A 24,240-nucleotide genomic window follows, 5' to 3' on the forward strand; every position below is an offset into this window, starting at 1 on the left:
AGCACATGACATAAACTTGTCGGAGGATAGAAGTCAGGATGAGTCATGTGATCAAAAGCTATCAGCACCAGCTGGCTATTTACTAATGTTAGATTTTGTTATAGAAAGAAAGTTAATGATTACAATGGATATTTTACCAGGTTTCTAGATGCAAGTAATGTAAAACTCCAATTATTCATGAATCTCCATCTATTCATGAATGTCCCTTGAAGGACAGAGAACAAATTTCAGGACTAAACTTCTAAAGGAATGATATAGGGTAGTATCTCTTCTGAGACACTGCTTAAAATACGTGGGAAAGAAGTTTATGGAGATGGTCCTTTGTTAGAATCTGTTTCTAGAGCATGGGGAAGGAGCAGTCCTTTCACTTCCATTAGAGAAAGGATAAGAATTGAGGCAAGCTTTCAAGTAAGCTGAGGAGGAGGAAGTCACTCTTTGAAAGCCACTGACTCTCATTACTCTGATATGCAATTTGGTTGACATATAGTAAGATATTTTTCTCATTTCAGAGCTAGGACACTTCATCAGTAGTGAAAAAGCTGTAGAAGTGAAAAAGCAGTAGAAGTGAATGCAGAAGAACAGGTACCAGGTAGACCTGTGGAAGAGATACATATCATATAGACACAGCAAATCAGTGTCTCAGGTTTTGTCACTGGCTGTTCCCACCAGCATTCCCACCAATAGTTACTCATTAGTTAGTCTTATTTATAAAGGGCAAAAATTTCCCTCTGCACGAAAAGAAAAAGAAGATTTGATAATTGAAAACAAAGGAGAACAAAGAACAGGAAAAGTTTTGGTTAGCTCCATTGTTATTTTTTGACGAAGGGGGTCCAAACAATTTTAATGATGTCCTTTCTTTTTGCAGCCCTTAATTCTCCTCTTTCGCTCCTAGCTGTTTTGCAATACCAGTTTTCTCTTTACTTTTGTTTTTGCCACCCTGCTGAGCTTTTATAAGTTTCCAATATTTCTATCAGGGATTACACTTAATCCCTACTTGCCAATTTGAAATGTTGTTGAAGGCTTTAAAAAAAAAAAAAAAAAAAAAAAAAAAAAGAAAAAGAAAAAGAAAAAGAAAAAGAAATAAGGGTCATTATGAAGATCTCACTGACTCACTTTTAAAATGAGGAACTATTGAAAATGCCTGATTAGAGAATACCATCAAATCCTGACCTCGGGAATTCTCTCCCACAGAATTATTTCACACTGTCACAAAACTTTAAAAATAGTCTTGTTAGTAATAATGTAACACTTTGTTTAATAGTCTTAGTCACAGGCTTATTTGTACTTTCCTACCAGCTCATCCGAGGTGGCTTCTTCAGAGACACTAGAAAATATAAGTCCTTTTAAAAAGATTGCAAGCATTTTGATTTACTCAGGCTTACTGTCAATGCCTGTCAAAACATGTAAAAAAGATATATATTTTTAGGTGTTTTTATGTCATACAACCATATGAAATATGAATAAATATGAAAGCAATATAGGTATTAGGATGAGGGTCATTTGATACCATTTTATTCCTGCTCCTATCATCATCCCAGCGCTTCTCATGTATGACAGGGAGGAAAAAAAACTTAAAGAACTAGATTTCTTATACATGAAAGGAATTGTCCGCTGCTGTTCAAAATTGAACCAACATGTCTCTTAACTCTAGCGAAGCATCTGCATACAGCCCCATGCATTGGAAAGACTGCCATTTCTACAGAAACAAATGTGTTGGACAGAAATTTAAGCTAGGCTTGTGAGTGAGGAAAGTAGGAAATGCTCACAATTCTTTGCAAAGGTTAACTACACGGGAAAGGAAATATGGAATCATCATCACAGAACTAGCAGAGATGTGGCTAGCGGGTCTGTATGGCACAGTGCAGCTTCTTGGACAACTCAGCTCATGCCTGGAAAAAATACAACTTCACTTGAAGAAAATGCATTTGAGCCAACAAAAAGAACTTTTGAGGGGCAGCTGTACTACTCTGGACCTCATGTAACTCATTCTAGTGACAGGGAAATCACATTCATACTTATTCCTACATTTCCTTGATTAATCCAGACAGAACCATCTCAGATCAGCATGCACCTTTCAATGTAGGCATAACTTTAGGAAAAGCATTGCCAAACTTTTTACAATCTATGCAGCTGCATGCAATAGTTGGCAGCTTCACTGGAAATGTTGCATCCCCTCATTTAGGCTTGTATTTGATTATATTATATTGCTATGGTAAAACATAGAAATGTACATCTCCAAGATTGTAGAGGACTGTAACAGATCACAAATTCTAAGGCCAAGAGCAGGAAGAAGGAAGCAGGAAGAGCTTCCTACCTTTTAGTCTATTTCTACAAGGATCAAGTAAACTCAAAAATAATGAGACATGAAAATGGTCATAACAATAAAACAGAAGGAGAAGTATCTATTACAAGAAAAAAAAAAGTGAAGATTTAGAATGGTATATTTCAATAGATCCCCACTCTAAGTCTTAGGCAGTAATTAAACTGTACTTGTTCAGTAAGATTTAATTCATAGAATGGCTAGTGGCAATTATTTTCCATTATTATTACAGTTTAAATAACTTAAACTCTAGTATACTTTATATTGTTTTACTGTAAATAATTTGATTTACAAAGATTTGTACTAAGAAATCAGTAATATTATTATAAGACTAAACAAATGCATTATTTTAAATAGACTCCTTATAATACTTTCAGCCTTTTTTTTCAGTATTTCCAGTATGTCAGACACTCAGAGACAGAAGTGCACTCTGAGCATTCAAGTACAAACATGGCATCTGTTCTCTAGTTATATACTATTTCTGTTTGGTTGACTCCTTGTTAGTTTCAAGATATAAACCTTTCTGAGGCCTCAGTTAGATGAAGTAATGTTCTAACAAGTCAATCTAGTGGGATGCCTCTTCTGATTACCTGGATTCATCTTTGGTGCAAGCTGCAGGTATATACTTGTAATAAAGTACCAACAGGGAGTATTGAAGAAAATCTGACTCATTTAATTAGATGTTTATTATGAAGAAATATAGAATTATATAAGTGTCTTAGTGAATATGAACTTTGTGTGTTACTGGTACATGGATAGTTTATTATCCATTATTTTCATCTGATTTGTACCTTTGCCTTACTGATTATATACAAGTTCATCAGTAATCAAAGCCTATAGAATTCAAGAAACAATGACAAAATTTGAGAGCATAAGAGCAAGACTTTCTAGTGAAGATATAACCTTTAATGGGCAAAGTTTGTATTTCCTGGTATTTTTTCTAGCTTCTCAGGTGAAAAATCTGTACTAGTCAAAGCTATTCATGTTATATAAATATCTTTAGCAGTGTGGAACTGCTCCTATAGAAATGTGTCTTAAGACTCACAAGAAGTACTGTCACACCAAGAAGTGTGTTAACTTAACAAGGTTTAAACTTAGCCAGTCACAGCCACTGTCTATCTTCCAGATAGATATACTGTTCATGGGAATATGGAGCACCTAACTTAGGATTTCCAATAGCAAGAGTATCTAAATTCTAAATAATAAAGAAAAAAAAAAAGAAAAAAACTTTTGAGTCAGAAGCAGTCAAGTGCTTTGCTGAGCAGTTCTAGAAACTGAAACCTTGTAAGAAATAGACAATAAAAAATGTTGCCCTGTGAAAGTGAAAGGTTTTACAAGATAAGTATTTATCTCAGTAGATGACAAGGAATAGGTACCAAACATACATCTAAAAGAAAATCCTGCTTACAGCCCACATATCAGCAGAAAGATTTGTTCAAACAGTTATTGGAGCTGGAATCACAAAGGAAATGTACCTCAGCAGGAGAAATTTAATGTACAATGGTTGCTAAATCATGAAACACACTGTTTCCACATTCAGAAAAATGTTTCCACTACTGTAAAGGCCATTAAAATCATCACTATTAAAACCTTTCTGATCGAAGCTAGCCATCAACTGGTTCTCCTAGATGACAACATCCAAACAAGGCAAGAGGACAGTGGTGACCATTTAGGGTAATGAAGAAAATCACACTTAGGCACATTTGGCCACATCGTGAACAATAATAATAGAAAGCTTTTAAAATATGGACATTCTTTTCCCATGCACTGAATTGTGTTTTCAGTAGTTGCAAACGTTCACATTACTTGGATCCTTCTCTGGATTATGGTGCCCTGTAGCTTTTAAAAATGAGTGATCTTACTGTACTCTGCTCTTCTACTTAATGTAAACAAAATAATCACTCATATGTCTCGAGGTCAGATCACTATAAAATGTTCACAGATCAAAAGAGAGAGAGAGAGAGCACGTTAGATTTCACAAAGACCAACACTGCTCTTTCATTGGTGTTAGTATTTGTTTATCACCCCTCATGGAAGATTTGAAATTAATAGAGATTTTAATGAAATGTCCAGATATATCAAAAGAATACCTGCATGCAGAGTAATAACAGTTGCTATAAAGCTAATGAGTCTTTTCTAAAAGGAAAGACAAACTCCCTTAGAAAATTGTCAGATCTATTATGAGACCATGAGACCTGATAGGAAAAAAAAAAAAAAAAAACACAGAAGAAGAACAGTCAGGTTTTTTTTTTCCTTCTCTGTAGATACTATGTCAGATTCCAGCTTTGATGAATCACTACAAAGTACCCCATGTAGAAGAAAGGATGAAGAGATCAATCTGTTCAATCTGAAGACATTATTTTGCACAATTTTTACTTCGTAAAAGTAGATTGCAACCTTACCTGTTTACTTTGATTCAATGTTTTTGGAACTTAACACAGAACAACAATTTCACCAACTCTCTACGGAACCAAAACTTAGCTCTGAAAATCAGCAAGAAACCTTCAGGAAGATAACAAATAGCAATAAATTGCAAGGCTTCATTTCAAACTAGGTCAATCACTCATTTTTCTAGAGTTCATGCCATAGTAAAAGGCGGGAATTCTTACAGAGACATTTACTTTAATTCTGGCTGAATCATGTAAGTGTCAAATGATATGTGACTCTTACAATTACTTAACAAAGATTCTAGCAGCAGTTTCCATATGTGTGCACATGTATAGATATATACACAATAAATGCTTTTTTTTTTTTTTTTTTCAATAGAGATCCAGCCAAGCATGCAGTGCTGTTGCCCTTTTATATTTGTTGGTGAAAGACATCCAAATTTACATCCAAAATGTTCAAATAATCACAACTTTCATTTGATGTCAATTTCACGTCTTGTGAAGCTCAGAAAACCTTGGACAAGTAAACTTGAAGTACTCAAAACACAGTACATTTACAGAACTTAAACTCTTAATTTAATTCTTCTACATACAAAAATGATTTATTTTGTTTCTTTTTATCCTGAGTTTAAATTAATAGTTAAATTGAGGATAATGCTACATGGATTGCATGAAAATAAATTTTAAAAGTATCATTTTTCAGTTCTTTATGCTGAATTTAAATTAATAGTTAAATTAAATATAATGTATGAATAACATTAAAATAAATTTTAAAAATATGATTTTTCAATTTCCCTCCACACTGAAACAAAAAATAGCAAGTATAATTCCAGGCAGTCAATTTTCCTATAGGATGCTTGCTTTATGAAATAATTTTTTATGATTTTTTCATAGTGATCTAGTAATGATAGCTACAGAAAACACTGAAGGATAAGGGGTCTGTAGCAAAAAGGCTGGTCCCAAGTAAGACAAGAAAGTTTCCACTGTATTGGAGCGGTTTGTACCAGGGGCAAGTAAATCCTCAGGAGAGTTATTATGGGGCTGCAAAGGATGAGTACTTAGGGAGAGGGATGCGAAAACACAGGGACAGCATATCTTGCTGGTAGACCTAGCACCCCAGCAAAGAGCACAGGCTGGAGAACAAAATTAAGAAAATTGTTTTAGATTCACTGAGATATCCTAGCAACAGTCTAAACTGGTGACTGTGATCAAACTGGCTCGGATGACGGATATTTATTAAAACCAGTGCATGATTTTTCGTTGAGTCCGAGAAGTTTTGAATAATAGCAGATCTGACATTTTTGGAAAAAAAAAAAATGCAGATTTTCTAGCTAAATATTCCTTTTATGCCAGTTCCGCCCAGTGTGTTACTGTACTGCCAACTGTACTTCTGTCATCTTCTGCCACTGCTTTGCAAGGACTAGGTTTCCTGAATATAGAATTAGAGATATATATTGGAATACATTAGAATATTAAACAATTTATTAGAACTATATGTAGTAGTGTGCCCTGCAGTCTCTGCTTGTGCTAAACTGCTGCAGACAGCCACAGTGATCTCCGGCTGTGTTTCCCCAGCAAAAATGTGGTTTTCAGTAAAAGCCAGCATATGGAGGAGACTGGTAGTATAAGGAATTAAAACTTTGATGAGGAACCATAGCAAAATTTCCTTATCAAGTTTTTTTCACTACAAGTAGGCTCTTATTGCTTCTGTTGTTTTTAATAAATAAAAGGAATTTTATTATATTAAAAGGACAGTCTTTAAAAACAAATCAAGCAGCTGTTTGGGAGATTAGGAGATTGAGAAAAAAATCATACTGCACCTTTCATTATGACTATAGGGATAGATACTCCCAGACATTATGCTGGATGAAACAGAGGTTCTTTATTTATATTTATTAGTATTTTCATCTCTGAATTTTATGGGACCATATTCTAATCTGTTTCATCATCAAAGAAGAGCTAAATCCCAATTTACAAATTACAAGGGCTAATTTCTTAGTCATTAAAGTTCCACACTACACTGGTTCCATCTATTCTTGTTGATTGCTTGAATTTTGTGTTAAAATATTTTCAGAAGTCAGATAATAAAGGGTAATAAAACCAGACATCAGCTTGCTGCATGAGAATTGCAAGAGCTACCAAAATAATAACTGAGTACTGTAGGCAATATACAGTTTAATTTCCATTTTATTTAAGACTATTTGTACTTCAAAGCTCAACTACTGTCAAAATTTGGGCTTAAATAAGAGAATATTACTTGAGCTCTTACATATACAGTAATAGATAAGATAATTTGAGTTTCAAGGTAATTCTAAATTATCCTTTGGAATGGGATACAAACACTGAAGGAATTAAAGTATTTGTATTATGTATATTTTTTTTCAAATAGGGTCAGAATTCTGACTAATGTGGTCTTTGCTTAATATTAACCAGCCCTTGCCCTAAAATACTGTTTTAATTTGCTTTGCTGAACTTGAACCACTCACACTGATATTTTCCATTCTGAATGACTCTGCCTCAGGCTGAAATGTCTCAGAAAATTTTACTTAAAACACTTCAGATGTTTTTGAGAAAAAGATCAGAGGAATAAAAAAATATTGTTTTGCCCTCATTGAAAAAGTCAATCCAATTGTTTTGTAATGATGTAGTACCATATCTTTGTTTTGGGGCATGAACTGGAACTCCAGTCATAATATATCCTCTCCTAAGGAAAATAATCTCAGATTTGGATCAATTTAAATCACTGAACACTTGTACTTTTCTCATATTCTTCTTCCTATTATCAGGAAGCCTTTATGACTTCAAATACAAAAACTGTGAGCTATACCTATGGAAGACTGTGCTAAAATACACAGGAATATGCCTTAAATTATATTCCTTAAAGTTGCATTGATAAGTGCAATTTTGACATTATCTATCATGAGAGTTAATGATTATTCAGGGTTAATTTTGCTTCTTTAGAGTCTTTACTTTGTTGTGTTCATCCTGATTCAATTATATATACAGCAACAGGTCATGCATACACATGCATATATATGTACATGAAGAATTCTAATAATATAGAGGACACAACACAAAAGAGTAAAACCTTATGGTTCTGTTGTGTGACTCAGACAAGGAAAAAAAAATCAAATCTTGTCTAAAACTGTGCAGAGAAAAGAATGAGATAAAAAAAGATGTAAGAGGAACAAAGATTTAAATTCAATTCTATAGCCATTCCTGCTATTGAAAGTTCACCAGCAGAGGTCTACAAGCTACAATGGAGTTTTCATTTTTGTGGAACTAGAATGATATAAGCCATATAATTTTTATCTACAGTTTCATTGTTCTGTTGACTAGAGTTAGAGCAAGAGATAAATGAATTCCATTTTTATCTTCTAGGAGGCATTCAAACAGGGTGGCCTGCAAAATTAAGCTCAACACTACAAGAAGCTCATTCTCCTCAAATTTTCCTATATTGCCCAAACCTTTGTTTGGATTAGGAAATATTGTCCTTTTCCATCAGTTTAGTGCTTTAAGACTCTGTTTTTCTCTCTTTGAACTATAACTTAGTTATGACATAGAGACAATCTTTTTCATATTTTTTTTCTGAGTGAAATCTTTACAGATTTTTTATTTCTCTAACTCACTTCATATTGAATTTCTTCCATTCTTTTTCACTTAAGATTGTCCTATGATCATTTTATCACTCTGATAATTTAATCTCTCACAGTAAATCACAGTAGAATCAAGGTGTGAAGCTTGCTTAAAATTCCATTAAGTATAACATTATTCCAACGGTCCATTTACAAGAAAGTCTGCAATTAATGTTGCTTAATTTCCTTTATATTTTCCTGTCTTTTCTTTCTTTTGTTTTATTTTTGGAGTATAATTCTTGCATATGAACATCTGCACAGAATACAAAATTAATAGGATACATGATTCTTGTCAGTGCAGGGCCTATGCCTATTTAGGATTTTCAACATATGTCTGGACAGTGAGATATTGGCTGGAAAAGCTTATTAAGTATGATCTAATTTTCCATATGTCCTGCCCAAAGCATTACAGAGGTTTGACATTCAAATATATGATTTCTAATGAAGCAGTCTTCTTTTGAACTGTCATCAGGAGATTTTCTGAGAATGGGAAGTTAAAGGGATAATTATCCAGCACTGTTAAATGTTCCTTCATTTTTGCTGTCCAGAACATTTGAAAGAATGTGGAACTGTGAACAGGAAAATTAAATGGCATTTGATGTTTCAAATAAAAGGGTTATTGGGAACAATGGAAGTATTTTTTACACTCATCTCTAAGAGCCCTTCCTAAGAACCGAAAGGTTCTTGTTATGCACGAGAGATCTCTTGGCCTTGTTGACACTGGAAAATGGCTAGACAACCTGTTGTGCTGCATTTGTAGCAGCTGCATTTGTAGCTGGAGCCATACAAGGAATTACTGTGGACAAGATTACATTGGCTATGTCTTTTGCTGAAAAATATTCCATGTGCCATTCCAGCAATATACATGATGTAGATCATATATGCCAACAGAAATGGATTTTTATTAGATTAACTTATGTTGCTGATGATGACAACAAAGTTTGAAAGAAAAATTCCTATATATTTTTTTCTTATTGTGGCAGCCACCGTTACAGCAGCTGCTCCAAAGTGTACATAATCCCCAAAGAAGTCTGATGTAGCCTAATGTGTAGACACATTAGTTGTATTACTTAAATCATTGATTTTAAACTGATGCGTTAATATGATAGGTCTTGAACCACAGACCAAATTCTAGAACAAAAAGTTTGCAATACCTGGCATTAAGACTGCTAGTCAGACAGCCAGACGGCTCTTTCTTGTGAATAGAATTTATTGGTGTCTTTATTTAGAAAGACATAAGGTGACAAGAGAGAAGGAACTTAGATACCCTCTATACTGTGTGCATCTGTGGGTAGCAGTGTAAGAAAATTCAGGAGGGTGACAACTGAGGGCTGTTTTGGAGCTTCACCAAAATATTGTGTCTCTCATCTGCTTTGTTGTCCCTCATTTTTTTCACGTAACATACATGTATTCACATAATCATTACATTCACATAATCATTAACTACATACTAATTAATTTATTATTATAAGTAATGGCAGTAGGGATAGGGATCATCTGTTCAGACATAGACATCTGCAGCATATAACCTATAGAATATAATTTGTTTGGTGAGCATTGGATGCCAAATTCTGGAGATGAATAGACATCTCAGAGTGCCTATTTCACTTCATTAGCTCCAATGCTAGTCTTGAGTATTCAGTCTTCATGTCTCACAGAATCACATAGTCACAGAATCACAGAATGTTTAAGGTTGGAAAGGACCTCTAGAGATCATCTAGTCCAACCCCCTACTCCAGCAGGGACACCTAGAACATGTGGCACAGGGAGAGCATGCGGCACAGGAGATCATTGTGTAGATCACAGGAGATCATCAGTGTAGATAATTTATTGTTCAGGCAAGCACTAAGATCTCTCTGATTTATTGTGGGTGTTTCATGTGGCGATTTCTACATCTGAAAGTGGCCTCCTAGATATTTTTTTAAAGTCTATGAATATATCAACCGTGTATTTGACTGAATCTCCACTGTGATGAAGCTCATCCTAAAGTAGATGCACGCATTTAATCTAACTTAGTCTTAAACTATAGTTATCTAAAACTAGATGAGATAAATTTCATCAAGAGCATTTCAAAAAGAATTTATATGTTCTAGTTCTAGATTGCCTTTTATCCTTTTTCCTTCCAAACTTTTTTTATGGGATATCTGTTTACCTTGAACACAAATACTGGAGGTGTGTAGAGAGAACACCAGAACAGACCTGTGTGGAAAATTTTGCTAGACAAGTTCTCTGCTCCATCACTGCTGGTTATGCTTCCATGGGTAGTGTTACGAATGATATGAACTCTGCTCTTGTACTCATTTCTCTAAAAACTACAGACATATACATTTATCTGAAGAGAGAATCCGTACAGGAAAAGGGACTTAGAATTTCACTTGAATACAGAGTTTCGAAACTCAGAGTAACATAATGATCTCTCTGGGAATGGAAGGTAGGTAGATGTTATAGTGAGTGTAAAATACTTCATTTTTTATTGTAATGAGTAAGTCATAGCTTCTAAGATATTCTATAAAAATACACAAGTAGGCTTCAACAAAATGACCAGTCTAGAAGCAGAAAACTTAAAAAGGCTCAAATGCTTTTTCAGCTTTACACAACATTACAACAGGACCTCAAGTCTCCATATATGTGAAAAGTGCAATTACGTAAAAAAATACATCTTCATTGATATGACTAGCAGTTACTCTTGCGATGGGAGCACAAATCCAGTTTCTGCAAAACTTTGCAAATTGTACAAGAATCTCAGTTTGTGCATTATTTAATGAATATTCTTGTCTTCCATTTCAGATTCACAAAATTGCTTTATTGAGATACATTTTCGTATGCTGCAAAGGGAAAAGTGAAAACTGGAGAAGAGATTAATTTGTTTTCTTATTTAAAAAAATGTTTTCTGTTGTTGGGGATTGTAATCAAAAAAAGAACTGAGATATTTTGACAAACACTCTTCTGTCAAACTACATTGATGGAAATATTTATACACCAGCTTAGCAATGCTCTGCTTGTGACAGACACAAATGACATTTTAAGGAAGTTATAGCATAAAGTGGACTAAGACTGTTAAAATGTAATGTTGGAACAAACATTTACTCCTGGAACAAAGTAAAACTTTATGAAGCTGAAAGCACAAGGAGCCTATTTATTTAGGAGATACAGAGTTTTTGTTAGGCAAGAAGACCAAACTCAGTCATCTGCTGGCACAGACCACCACAGCTCCTTGTGCTGTGCAAGTCCAAAGTTGAGCATGTATTCTCAGTAGACACCTATACCAACACACATGTGCAACATGTATTTACATACATATACCCAGCCAGCGGCTTCAGCACACATGTAAACAGAAACAACACTGATGGCTGATCAGGAGGAAAGTCTATCAGTGGAACTGATATATATACTGAAATATACTCTTGCACAAAGGGAATCCTTCCAGCACCTGGACTTAGACACAGAGTGTGTAAGTAGCTAGTAGCTGCTATTAGCTGGCCCTGATTCCTAAATCTTCTCAACTGCTGACATTTGTTTCGACAAGCCACAGCCCAAACCATGGTACAGATGCTTTGATACACAGACATTCATGCACAAACACACACGTACTGTGGATAGATCCCTCTGGCAACTGGCCTTGGACTCAGTCCATCCAGTAACTGGTCCTGGCTCCCCATCTTCCAAATGTCCAGCCCCCTAGAGATATGCACACAGATTGGTCTCATTTGACCCCTGGGCCGTATGGCCTCTCCAGCAGTTATTTGGTCCCTCTGAGGGAGAGCTATCCTGTGGTCTCACCACTGGGGACATGCAGGCACCACAAGCTCCCAGGTCACCTCATCTATTAGCTAGTGTACCTGTCACAATGTCCACTAGCAATTGCTCACCCTAGGTGCAGCACCACCTCTTTTACCACCTAACCTAACATTTTTCCGTTTGATAATGGTTTGGCAGAACGTAGATATAGGTGACTGAATTATTTTAAACATGATTCCAGTATGAGTTGATTGACATTTTTGATCATAAAATACACATTCAAAATATGAAGTTCTGTGTGTTGTATTGTTGATGTTGGTGTTTTCTCTCTCTCTCTCTCTCTCCCTTTTTTTTTTTTTTGAGATAGAGGGTGCATTTTCAGTGAACATTAAGGGAAAAGAAAACAAGATTCACTGCTAACATGTCCAATACTATTTGTTTCCAAAGTCCTTTTTAAAACTTAGAAAGTATATAGTACTTAACTTTGGTCTGCTCAACATATGCACAAATGGTCAAATCATTTGTCTGTTTTGGTGTGTTGCAATTCTCCACTGGAAATTCATTCCTCGTTATCATATTAGTGAAAGGATATTGTTACCAAATGTGACCATTGTGGGTATTTCAGAACCCACTACAAATTTACCTTAAACAGCTAGGATGGACCTATAACAGTTATAGGGCAGAATCTTATAACCTAGTTATTAAAGTACTCACCTATGAAATGAAAATTCTCCAAATCACCTACAATGTGAGTGTACTGCAAGCCTATTTTCATTTATAATGCTTTTCTTTTCCCACAATTTCAACAGGTTATGTTAGGAGAGAAAAGCTTCCCATCCTACTCCAGCTGAAACTTTAATGTTTTAATTTAGTAGTGAGAGTGTTGCACAAAACCACAGGAGAGTTAACTCAAGTATATTAATGCCTTAGGCTATATTCCTCCTACTTATGGGGATGCCTGGAGAATGAAGTATTCTAATAATTTTACTGCTTTCTATTTCAGTTTCTGAGCCTCACAGTATTATCACTTTCAAATACACTGAGGATGTTCCCATGAGAAAGATCATAATTTTCTTGTAGTAATGCATAGTCCTTGGAGCAGAGATGATTTTTGCATTTAAATAAGTTCATCAAAAATGGCACATTTTTGCATACATTGAATAAGAGCATCAATATCTTACAGAAAAAGAAAATCCCAGTTACCCAAAATAGCTCTGGAATATGTCCATTTCACCCTACACTATGTGTGTGTGTGTATATATATATTTATATATATATAAAAGTGGAAAAACTAACAAAAAATTACTCTATATACAGACCTGTTCTTAGGGAAATACAAAAAAAAAAAAAAAAAAAAAAACTCATAACTGGGATAAATTACAATGACCTTGATATAAACCTTTGTACTTTCAGTCAGAGCTTTGCAACAGAAAGCAGGAGCAATAGCCCTGTCCAGCATTGGGGCATGACAATACAGAACCATGCTTTTATTTGGACAACTTTTCCTGGATATTAGAAAGTAGTAAGCTGAAAAATACTACTGGCCCTTAATAGCCAGAAATAAGAAGGCAAGAGCTCAATGCTATTGGCAAAGATAAGCAGTAGTGTGCAAAATTTACAGCTATAATTTCATAATTGCAGCTTTTCTTCACATGCATCAAACATACAAGCTTAACCAGTTTTTATTTTATCATACTGCCATCATTGAACCATTTGTATTCCTTGACGTATTTTGTTAGTTATTACTCGAAGGAAATAGGTCATCTTCCCATGGTTTTAGGCAATCTTCTTCACCTTTATGCAGATTGTGTGAGATATGGGTGTATATTGAATCTATTCTCTTTTCTTCTCTTTCCACCATGTAATAGTCACAATAATGCTATTATATTACAGAACTAGGACTTAGCTTTCACTTAGCAACACTTAAGTAAGTATTTTACCAGTAAAATTATGTTGGGAAAATATTGAACCATAATGATTGCAATGATTTGGCAAATGTAAGGAACTATACTGGCAGAAGCATAATGATATTTTTTTCATAGCTTTCCCAGGAAGAGAAGGCTGCTGAAGATACATCCCTGTACATTTGCTGAAAGGAAAGAATGGAGGAAAGGAGGAAGGAGAGAGAAGAGAGACACCAAAGATACCAAAGATATCTATAACTTTTCTTTGGGGGAAAAAAAAAAAAAAAGAAAAAAAAAAAGGTTTTCTCCAAATTTTGCTTGTCAATCCCATAAAGGATATTTTTAACATCCTAGTACCCATCCTAACCTTTAGAGATGTATCGTTTTCATCAGTGAGCTCATTTAACCAGCTCTTGCCACCTTTTGCAACCTCCTGCAAAAAAACAGCTGCAGGTTCCTTTGCACAGTAATGAGCACGATCTTCCAGACGACAAGAGACTGACTGAAAGAGACTATACCCCAACAGTGTCTGTTAACAATGACTGACATATCAATATGATACGTGCTTATCTTTTCAGACTATCTATCCCCAGTTGCAGGCAAAAGGACATTTCAGAAGCACTAGAAAGCACTCAAATAAAATCTCCCTCTAAAAACTACTGTGAGACCTTATATGTCCTAGTATTATTCTTTTCTCATTTATCTTTCACATCCATGCTATAAATCAGTTTGCAATAGAAAAGTCATTACACCTAAGCCTCCCCCAACCCAAATCATACTTTAATTGCCCTTTTAAAATGAGCAAAGTCAGTCTGTGTTTTGTTGGGTTTGTTTTAATGCGTTGAGTTTAAGACTCATTCAAGTATTGATCATTCTATAAATGAAGTATGTGTGACAGGAAGGTTACCAAATTCCCAGTTGTATTGGTTGACAGATGACACAGATACATAACTGAAACATGACAAAGGTACAGGTAACTCTATTCAGTTCAAAAGCTGTGTGGTATCATGGTTGTTTTTTACTTGAGAAATACACTTACCATCACTACTGATAGTCTTTAAACTATCTTGGTAATCTTTTAAATTGCTCTTAAAATAGAATAGCTGGTTTAGTAGCTGTCAACTATGCATTGTCTTTGGGAAGTAGAATTAGTGACCTTGCTGATACATCTGTGTTATGGAAATTATTCTCAGCTTACAGCCGAGAAGCTCATGCTTTTGTCCCTCATGTTTCTGCAAAGAGCACTTTTCAGTCATTACCAATTTCTGATCCTGAAAAACCATTAATTCCTAGCAGCAGGAAAGAATGTGACTTGTAAAATATTACAAGGGGAGCAGTTGGAGTTAAGGTTTAAAATAGTTGGGACACATAAACAGCAGGATCTGCACAGTTCCCACTTCACTCTTCTTACACTTAAAGCAAGCGTCCTAAGATCCAAAGTTCTCACTCAGCTGCCACCTAGTCCTACAGACACCCCAGGTACTTCAGATTTTTCCTTCTATTTAACTTTCCTCTGTGCCTGAAAGCCAACCTGCCAAGAATGAGTTGTACTCTCAAAGCAATTATTAATTTTCATAAAATCAATGAAAGGGGAAACTGCTAGTCCCACCACTGTGCTGTCTTACCCAGCGCTATGGTGCATAGCAAATTCTTTCCCCATCTGAAGGAAGGAAAACTAACAACTTCTCCCCAGAATGTTTCCCTCAACTCTAATCTGGGGACAGGCTATGCAGAGCTGGAAGGAGTACAAGGACTCTTTCTTCTGTTGGAAATATTCCTCTTTTTTTATACATATACATATACATATACATATACATATACATATACATATACATATACATGTATATATACATATATATATATATACATTCCTTTTCCCCGGGAAAGTGATGGAGCAGCTCATCCTGGCTGCTCTCTCCAGACACATGGAGGAGAAGAAGGTGCTCAGGAGTAGCCAGCATGGATTCACCAAGGGGAAATCCTGCTTGACTAACCTGATCACCTTCTACGAAGGAATATCTAGCTGGATAGATGAGGGCAGAGCGGTGGATGTCATCTATCTGGATTTGAGCAAGGCTTTTGACACTGTCCCTCACAGCATCCTCCTGGGCAAGCTCCGAAGGTGTGGGATAGATGAGTGGACGGGGAGGTGGATTAGGAATTGGCTCGATGGCAGGGTGCAGAGAGTGGTTGTCAATGGTGCGGAGTCCAGCTGCAGGCCTGTACTTAGTGGTGTCCCCCAGGGGTCAGTTCTCGGTCCGGTCCTGTTCAACTTATTCATTAACGACCTGGATGAAGGGCTGGAGTGCTCCCTCAGCAAGTTTGCCGACGATACCAAACTGGGTGGAGTAGCTGATAGCCCTGAGGGCTGTGCTGCCATCCAGAGGGACCTGGACAGACTGGAGGACTGGGCGGCGAGAAACCTCATGAGGTTCAACAAGGGCAAGTGCAAGGTCCTGCACTTGGGGAGGAATAACCCTGGACACCAGTACAGATTAGGGGTGGACCTGCTGGAGAGCAGCCCCGCAGAGAGGGACCTGGGTATCATGGTGGACGACAAGTTGACCATGAGGCAGCAGTGTGCCCTGGTGGCCAAGAAGGCCAACGGGATCCTGGGGTGCATTAAGAAAAGCGTCTCCAGCAGGTCGAGGGAAGTGATCATCCCCCTCTACTCAGCCCTGGTGAGGCCACATCTGGAGTACTGCGTCCAGTTCTGGGCTCCCCAGGACAAGAGGGATGTGGAGCTGCTGGAGAGAGTCCAGCGCAGGGCTACGAGGATGATCAGGGGCCTGGAACATCTGCCCTATGAGCAAAGGCTGAGAGAGCTGGGTCTGTTCAGCCTGGAGAAGAGGAGGCTGAGGGGGGACCTGATCAGCGTGTATAAATACCTCCAGGGAGGCAGTGAGGAGGAGGGGGGCGGCCTCTTTTCAGTGGTGGGCAGGGATAGGACTAGAGGAAATGGCTTCAAACTGAAGCATCGGAAGTTCCACAGGAACTTAAGGAAGCATTTCTTCACTGTGAGGGTGACAAAGCACTGGAACAGGCTGCCCAGAGAGGTTGTGGAGTCTCCTTCTTTGGAGATCTTTAAAACCCGCTTGGATGCAGCCCTGTGCCACGTGCTCTAGGTGACCCTGCGTGAGCAGGGGGGTTGGACTCGATGACCTCTGAGGTCCCTTCCAACCTTCGGCATTCTATGATTCTATGATTCTATGATTCTATATACATATACATATACATATACATATACATATACATATACATTTTTTTTTTCACATAGAACTGGAAGTCTAGTAGGTCTTTCTGTGGGACATTCAGTGGGACAGTTGACTGTCCCAAGGGATATTTATGGGGTTTTTTCAAATCATTGTTAAATTCATGCTAAGCAACATGTAAAATTCATATTCCTCCTCTCTGCTCTAGTGAAGAACAGATTTCTAACATATAGGGGAAGAGGTTTGACTAAAAGAGAAGTGGTCCCCTCTAACCTGCAGCCTAGTGACCAGAGTGCTTTCCAAAGAGCGGGAGTCTGAATGTCCTCAGATAGGAAAAACACTGAGCTCAAGCCTGACAAATTCTGCTTCTTCAGAATGCAAAGCAGCTACATCAAAGAGAAAAATAGATCTTCCTTTTGTAGCTGCACTTTGATGGGGGAAAAAAAAAAAAAAAAAAAAAGGAAAACCAAAAGTGTCTTTCCTTCTACTTGCTTTGGCTTAGCTGTCAATTTTCAAAAGTAGATCTGTGATTATGGAAAGGAGGAAGAGGGACAGACAGTTACAAAACAGTAACATAATTAGCATGAAAGCAAAGAAGGAGAGAGACACACACATAGAGTTTGAATTTAACTTGTTATCCCTTTGCTTTAGAATGGCATATCTAATAAAGAATGAATCATCACTCAGAATAGAGGAAAACCTGAGCTAAGGAAACCATTATTCAGAGAGACAATATTTCATCTTCAGGTCAGAGGAAATAAAGTAGCTCTTGACCCAGCTGCTCATGAGCTTTGCAAACTCTTTGAATATTTCCTGCAATTACACAAATCTCATCTGGGAAGCTACAGAGTTGAAATAGGAGCTAAATTCTCTAAAGAATATTTCTCCTGAGATCTTTCTGTTGAATGAAACTTATTCCTTCAGAAGTTATTTTCTACATGGGTTAATTCCAGAGAAGCTTGTTTTTTTTTTTTTTTACTCCAAAAAAAAAATCAACAGAAAAAATGCTGCAGATGATATGCAAATCATCATATCAAAATGTTGATAACTCCAGGCTAATCTAATTTAACCCACAGCCTTTCTGCATTTTCTTTCTTCTGTTCACTTTCTGCATGTTCATTTCCATGGTAGTGAATTCTTAATAAGCGGTAACCAGAAAGAGTGAAGAAATCTTTCATGGAAGCAACTGCAGAGTGACTAAAATAATTCAAAAAGAGAGGAAAAAAATCCTGCAAAAAATAATTTAAATTTGTCCTCACAGTCATATATGAATTAATCCTTCTATAAAGAAAAGTTTGGTCTCAGAGGGAAAATAAGTCTCTCAGTATTTCTACTTAAAATTCAAACTTTCTATTCCACATCCCTATCTCTTCAACCTGTTAGTTTGTTATTCTGCTGAACAGCGTACAAAAATTCCTAGCCAATTTTGTTTAAATAATTTAAATAATTTAAAATACAACTTCAGGTACATTTGCCAAAAGAAGTAGTATAGTGTAATGAGGAGGGATTTAGTATAATAAGGAAAATTGGAATACCTTTCTAAAAAATGCATCAACGTGTTTTCCATAAAGGGAGTTGCATCAAGGACATGTTAAGTAATAGCTCATTGGGTAGGTGATTACTAGTGTCTTTTGAGATTTCCAAAACTAACGGGCCAAATAGTCATTATCCTATTGGTGTGTGTTACCATTCTTAAACTGAATGCCCCTTTGTATTTTACAAATCATTTCTGCGTTAAAGCAGTTAAGCTGATGTCAAATTTCACATATTCTGACAGAGATTTTTTTTAATTAATTATTTGTTTTTGGTTCTATATAAAGCAGAGCCTATTGTATTGGAAGAAGCCTTGAAACTTTGGTATTGAAAAAAAAACTTGAAGGAACATATAACTCCTAAATGCCTGAAATAAATAAACACAGGATATTATATCTTCACCTGATGTGATTACAATTCTTTTCTTGCTTTGACAGTTTTTTTCAAGGTTTTTTTGAGATTTTTCAACTACTAAATTACAAGTAGTGTAATGACTCCTAAAACCGCATCGATAGGACACTAAGAAAGAATATACCTAAGAGGCATGTTTCTTGCATGTCATTTGCAAAGCCTAAACTATTTGAAAGGCCTCTCTCTTATGAAGTAATAAGCAGAGGAAAGAACATTAAATCTGATGTGATAAATTAAATTTAAATTAATGCCACTCCTTTTCATTTTCCAGAAAATGTTTTCTTCCCTGTCATTTAAATTATAAATTACAAAGGTATCTGACACAATTTTAAGAAAAATATTATCACCTACATAATATTAATAGCAGCACTGACCCAAAGAAATGAGAATTAACCCTAGCAACCGGAATCCCATCCAACAATTTTGAGGTTCCCAAGATTAATAACTTTGGGGACAGAACCACTCCTGTCACAGGAATAGAAATATGAATTAACTTACAGTAGTGAACATTAATAAGTCTGATAAAATTATCAAGAATCCTTAACCATGCTATTCATTGATGGTGGATAGAACAGTAAGATTAAAATCAGATTGAATTTAAAGAAAAATTTCTTAACACTGAGGATGACAGAGCACTGGAACAGGCTGCCCAGAGAGTTTGTCGAGTCTCCTTCTCTGGAGATCTTCAAAACTCACATGGATGCCATCCTTTGCCACACTCTGTAGGTGACCCTGTGGGTGCAGGGAGTTGGACTAAATGATCTCTAAAGGTCCCTTCCAACCTTAAGGATTCTATGATTCTACTATTCTTGCCATAGCAAGGCCAAAAAAAAAAAAAAAAAAAGTCTTTAGATTTTGGAGTTTGTTTTTTGTTTGTTTGTTTTCCTGGAAGTTGTTTTTTTAAGAAACTTATTTGCAAGATGTGTTTGCAAGGTGATAGAAATTGCAATGAATTGAGTTTGGATTTTTTTTCACGTTCAGATTTTTTTGCTTGTCTTTTCAATTATGCTTATGTTTATTTTGCATAGCATAATGAATAGGCTCAGCAGAAGTAAATACAGTCTGACTCTCTGAAACTCTGCTTATGCTAAAATTAGAAAAAATATAACAAACATGAACACCCACAGGTATTCTTACAGCATTTTAAAATATAGATAGTGTCTAAATATTTTCCATTTCCAAAGTACCTTTTTATAACTTTCCTTCAGCAAAGACTAGGTATGTTCTTTCATGTTTCATATCCATTGTGTAAACATTTGTTGATGTGAGTAAAAGGCAAGACAATATTTCTTGTCCTTTTCAGAAGGAATGCTTCAAACAATCCAAATGTTCATTTAGACCTTTTTAAGAGCATGGAAATATACAATGATCCTGCACACTGTCAGTTTACTTCATGCAGAATTTCTTCCAGCAATAATTGTGTTCTCTTTTATAGTGTTTAATCTTATGGAGCCTGAAAAACTGAATTATTTTTAAGCTAAATGGACTTAATAAGCTACTCTAAAGCTACTCAAAATCGTAAATAACATTTTGACTAGTTTTGACATGGCTGCTTCTAACATAGTTGATTGGATATACCCTAAGCAACTAATTCAGCTCTCAGTTGGAACTTTCACAAAAGAAGTTATCTGGAAAGATTTTTATGAGGATGCTACTTGTAACCTAATAAATAGAATAACAAAATGAATACTAGAAATAGAAGTTTGTGCAGTCATCAAAAAGGTCTAAAGTAGTTTACTTTGAGGTCAAGAAGAGGCATTTTCTGGTAATATATAATGGGGCCTCAGGTCTGCAATAACTCTGCAGGGCAGTCTGCTATAATTAAATTTTGCATGCTGTAAGACTTCTCAATTCAGAATTGTGATATAGATAGAGTAAGAAGAGGTGTGAGAGATCAGAGAAAGGTAGAAACCACTGATTTTATTTTCTTAGATGCAGGAATTAAAAAGAGAAGAGGTATTAATCCTGTGTTATCTGAGCCCTGTACTATCTGATTTTTTAGTTTAAGTATGAGAAAATGAGTAGCTGCTATATCAGCTACTGCATGCCCATTTGCTTCCTCACATTCCAACATAATTTTTTTGTAAAAAAATTTACCTACTGAGGGAGGACTTGGATGATGAACAAGGAATTGGACAATTGTAGCTTAGAAAGAGGCAAAAAATATTTATAAATATAAATAAAAATTAAAAAATAAAAATAATTGACTGGCCAGCTTGCTGCTTTTAAATGGCTCATTCTGTAAGCAGAAATTTTAATTTAATTTGCATAGAATGATTTGGTAGATATAACTTTAGGAATCTAATTCCTGATTCCTATGTCACATCACATGAATTTAACTGCAACAAACTTTACTACCCTATAGTGGAACATGTTAATATAGATTTACCTAAAGAAAGTTATTTGGAAGGCAAGCTTCCCCAGGGAGGCTAGCGGAGAGAGCTTGTTTTATTTAAAGAAATCAAATACTCTATGTAAAGTGTACATTTCTGTCTGTCTATCTTTTTTTTTTTTTTTTTTTTTTTTTTGCCAAGTATCAAGAGAAGGAATTGAGAATTCCTGTTATGAACTCAGCTTAACTTGAATTTATATAGAAAGCTATAAAATTACTCTACTGTGGGTATTTTTCTTGTTTAGTGATAAATAGGAAAAGACTTGACTGGCATTTGAAATCAGGATAGTTAAATACATCCAAATAAGTAGAATACACAGTTTAGTTTTTTTTTTTTTTTTTTTTTAATTTTCTTTGTCCCTTTGTGCAAATATCTGATATGCCTCACTTCAGCAAAAATGTGTGATCTTGGATGTCTGCCTTTTCCAATATATCCCATGCAAATGAGGTGAGAAGAGGAGCTGAGCGGATTTCTGGTGAGATATATATTTTACAAATGTATTGAATCTTTTTCTTTGCCTTTAAAAATTGCTTTGTTTAGCTTAAATACCTTGTCCTTGAGTGAAGAGAGAGGGAAGGGTGGTGGGATATGCTAATCCTTTTAGATGAAGGTTCAGTACCATGTGGACCATTATTTTATCATTTACATTGTAGTAGAGCTCAGATGTCCAGTAAAGGATCAGAGGCTCATTTTTGTAATGATTAAAAAGAAAGTGAAGATTGCTTCCAAAAGCAAGTAAAGACTTTTTCCAGTTGTTATTGGCGAAAGGGAAGCTGTGTGTTGCCAGGATAATAAAATGCAAGTTACTCCAGTGCATGATACCTAGATCCAGGAGGTCAGATATAATCTGTGTTACTGAGAAAAGCCCTCTTTTGACTTAGAAATAAATAGTTTCCTACTATCTAAAACCCCATTAATGCAGCCTTTTACTTACCAGCTTTTTCTAATTTCATTGTTTTTATTTGTGTCAGTGGATGGCTAGACATAGAAGAAAATTATTTTTTCAGGATATGGGGGGAGACTCTTCTCTTGACTGAATTCAACATTCAATAGCAACTCAACATTTTAGAAGGTATCTAAGTAAAAACATTCCAAATAAAAAATGTTCATTTTACAATTTATATCCACTTGTCATTAGAATTAACGTATATACTGTACTAAAATCCCTATAAAATTGATACCAGGCTCTGTATTTTCTGACTGGAATATAAATATGGTCTTTAAAAGAGCTAATTCTCAAAGCTGACCATGAATGTCTTTAGATTACTGTAAGGAATTATCCGTGATGGACTACACTGTGACTGCTTTGGTGTTACAGCATCAGAAGAAAAAAGGTCTTTTGGGATTTGGATGCAAACTTATTAAAATTTAGCACAACTGAACTAACTTAAGCATGCCTCTAGCCATCGTCAGGCTTTCTACTGTCTTAATTTGCCTTGGGGAAAGCCTGCCTGGATGGATTTTCTCTTCTTTCTCTTGAACTTGACACTGACTATTCCTAATTTGAGTCAGAGGCTTGTTTGTTTGTTTGTTTGTTTGTTTGTTTTGGTAAGAAAATCTCTCTGCTATTCTTAATTTGTAGCAAGGTTTTGTCTGCACACAACAGTTTTGCTGAATTCATTGCTTCTACAGGAAAAAAAAAATACTTCCCCTCATCTGAAATTTCTCTGAGGCATTTTTTCATTGGATAAATTAAGTACATAATATCCTGCGTCTGAAGTGCTCTCTTCCAGACTGGATCACACTTGTGTAACTTTGTCCATGGAAGAGGGCAAAAATTTCTCATTAATCTCAAAGGCCATCAAAATTTTAAAATATATATCAACTACTTTTCTATTTCTCCAGCAGCACTCCTCTGTGCTAACGGCATCTTTCTGGTTATGGGAGAATGATTGGTTTCTCTTTGTTAGGCAAATGCATTTGAATGTCTCCACATTTAACTTAGGAAGTCAATTAAATTGCAGTTATAATCTTGTATGTATAATCACTGTATATATGTCTTTCATATCACAGACCATAAAAAAAAACTCTCTTAAAATGCAATAATTTCTGCTACTTTTTGGTTTATTAGTATTTTATAGACCACAGTATAGTATTAGTTTTTTAGAGACCACAAAAAAGACATAACTTGCACTGTCAGTTTTAGGGGTCGCTGGATCTCTGTTTGGTTTCCACAGGGACCAAAACCAGATACTAAAATGCTCTTTGGCTCAAATATTATTAGGTTAAATTAATACAATAGAGTAGACACATGAAAACTAACACTCAGGAACCCAAAGCTATAATTCTATTGTAATTGCTCATGGACATTTTCATTATTTATGACAGTTCAAGAAACCTTCAGATACTTGTGAAAATATTTGTGAGTTTTGAAATATTCAGCAAAAAATATTTTGCCATAAATATTTGCCATAAATATGATTTGTGTGTCATCATCTCTCTTCATTGGTGCATTATTTCTAATTATTAATGATACGATTAAGTTGAGGAGACAGGTGTCAAAATGACTGCCATGTATGAAACCTCTCATACCACAGTGCCAGCTAGAAGCATGAACGACAACAGTGAGTATTATTATATGAGCAGTTTGCACTTACTGTGCCACCTAAACATCCTTAATAATTTATAAATAGCGATAATTTATAAATAGCAGATATGTTCTAAGCAATGCACCTGTTCTTTTTTTTTTTTTTACAGATAGCATATA

This window comes from Nothoprocta perdicaria, unplaced genomic scaffold, assembly GCF_003342845.1.
Source record: "Nothoprocta perdicaria isolate Ctin4 unplaced genomic scaffold, notPer1 scaffold_61, whole genome shotgun sequence".
Taxonomy (NCBI): domain Eukaryota; kingdom Metazoa; phylum Chordata; class Aves; order Tinamiformes; family Tinamidae; genus Nothoprocta; species Nothoprocta perdicaria.